Here is a 2,448-nt window from a genome sequence, read left to right as displayed (position 1 = left end):
CAAGCGGGTACATTTTGAGATTTAAACTCATGGCTTTGCGCAGCATAACCCTCAGTTTTTTGTTAATTGTGCTATTTATGGAGATGGGTTTGACTTTTGAGCCTTGCCTAAAAATGGCACTATGGGGGCAGCAAGAGCCTTGGCCAGTATTCGAAAGCCTAGGGGTGACAGGTGCAAGCCTTCTCTTGTGAAGCAATGTGGCTTGTCAAGCATGTCGTCCCAGCCTGACAGACACTGGATCCCCTTTGAATGACACCAGAAACTTATCCAATTGTTGAAATTGATCATTTTTTCTTTATACTGAGGTATCATTCTCAGTGAGGGCAGGGTGCTACTCAGGGTCAGGGTCATACCAGCCTGGGCTGCATGATCAGAGAGCTCTTCCATTTCTCTTTTCATGTAGTCCAGGGAGGTACATCTCAGGTCATTCACACCAACATGAACAATGACAAAGTCATATTTGTACTTGTTCTGGAGTGACCTGAGTGCTTGTATTATGTGACAAATTCTGGTTCCCGACAGGCAGCTAGCAGTAACCTTCTGCTTGTCCAGCCTAGTGAGTGGGACATCAGTGTGCCTGACTATAGAGTCACCTATTACTAGTGTGTTAGGTATGTTATTTTACCCTAAGGGCTGTGATTGCACGGCACACTGATTTTGTGTTTTATGTGGTGTCTGGTTTGTGATGAGAAGTGCAGGTTGTTTGGGTGAAAGTCACCCTTGCAATAGGCACCTGGATTTTAACCAGGGTCCTCTTGATCTACAGTCAAATGCTCTGCCACTGAGCTATACCCCCCATTCAACGTAATTTAATCTTGGTGAAAACAATGTTTCCAGGATTCATTAGTGTTAGTGGTATTCTCTCATCCACATATTTGCAAGGCCTGGCTCTGCTTAACTTATAAAATGAGACAAGATCATATTTATTCATGACAGATTGTCCCTGGTATTAATATATTGTAGTTCCTTTTTGGACGGACAGAAAAAATACAAATTCAAAAGTAATGAATTAACCCATGAGAAAACAATGCACCTATGGTAATAACACAAACCTAGGCTGTTCGCCTACTATATCCTTAATTATGAATCTCAGTGACTAAACTGTCTTCTTACTTACAATACTGATAACAAAGGGATTTATGAAATATTAAATAGATTTTGGCCTTGTGAAGATTGGAGGAAGATGGGCGAAGGCTGCCAGCCTAGTTAAATAGAATTTGATGCATAATTTTATCAATTGCATAAATAAATGTAAAATGCAGGCTTGTGTTTTTAAATGTAAGAAAACACTGTAAAATGTGAACTTCAAGATTGTTGCAACATTGCCATCTGCTGTAAGGAAAACCAAGCCAAGCATTTCAAATGTGTCTTTAGAAGTTGAAAAGATCTTATGAATCTCTTTGATGTTTTACAAGTCGACTCCAGTGGGTCTGAATGAAGGTTTCATGCCCATTGTTTTAAGGTTAAAGTTAAGGGCCAGAATTTACATGTGGAAGGTGCTTTATTGCTCTGGTTTCTGCTAGAGTGTATATGTGAAATGCCTTGTATTGTAGTTTGTTAAGCAGGTGTTAGCTTGCTAAATAATGCAGTTTGTGGCCTGAAAAAACCTAAGTGTCAAAATGAGGTAATTTGGGAGGGCCTCAGCAGAGCTGTTGGTTAGTGTTTAAAAACTATTGTTCAGTGAGAGACTGTAAGCATTTTGATCTTGGACATCTAACCCAGCACTGCTTGCTCTTTATGTATGTAAGTAAGATAATAGCACTGTGATTTCTGTTAGGAATAGTTACACTTAGAAGAAAGTTAGACTAAACATTTTTCTTTCAAATCAGATCTTTTCTATGATATTGTTTTAAGTTTCTGTGTGATCTCTGAACTCTTAGATATCTCTGTGGTGTAGTAGTTTTGTTTTGTGTTTTAATTATTTATTATTAAATATTTTAAAACCTTTACCTGTGGCTGGTTTGTGTAGATATAAACTCTAGAGTACATTGCATATTTATAGAGGTTATCGTAATAGGCCACTCTAATAAGCCTTAGACTGTATAGTCACATTACCAATTGGATAATAATATTGCACAGTAATAATTGGACACCTTTTTAAGTGCCTTTTAGTATCTGATAATTATTAGCTTGGTGGTGGCAGGAATTACTACCATATGGTCTGGGTAAGAGGGGCACAACTGGAGAACATGTGCCAACCTTTTCCCAGGAGGGTCTGTGTGGTTGTATAACCTCTTCTCAAAGTGTGTGTGTGTTGTCTACTTGGGGAGGGATACAAAGCACTGGTTGGACAGAGAGGGTACTGGAGGTTATAGCTTGCCAAGCTAGGCTGAGATCTGGACCCTATAGCTGTGCCAGTGGGGAGTCTTATTGGGGACCTGGTGAGCAAGGGAGCAACCAGCCCCAGACTGACTGTAATCTCTGTGTGCACTTAAAGAAATTGTACTT

At 39.6% G+C, this 2,448-nt stretch overlaps 1 non-coding gene across 1 annotated transcript; it reads right to left on the bottom strand.

The window, feature by feature from the left end:
* Positions 1-724: 724 nt before the first annotated feature.
* Positions 725-796, bottom strand: TRNAY-GUA. The gene has a single exon. It is a non-coding gene; the product is annotated as a tRNA-Tyr (tRNA).
* Positions 797-2,448: the final 1,652 nt, after the last annotated feature.

The sequence above is a fragment of the Protopterus annectens genome, chromosome 16.part0, assembly GCF_019279795.1.
Source record: "Protopterus annectens isolate FY-2018-M chromosome 16.part0, PAN1.0, whole genome shotgun sequence".
NCBI classification, from domain to species: domain Eukaryota; kingdom Metazoa; phylum Chordata; order Ceratodontiformes; family Protopteridae; genus Protopterus; species Protopterus annectens.
Note: the sequence above shows the minus strand (reverse complement) of the source record. Positions and strands in the feature narration are given on the sequence as shown.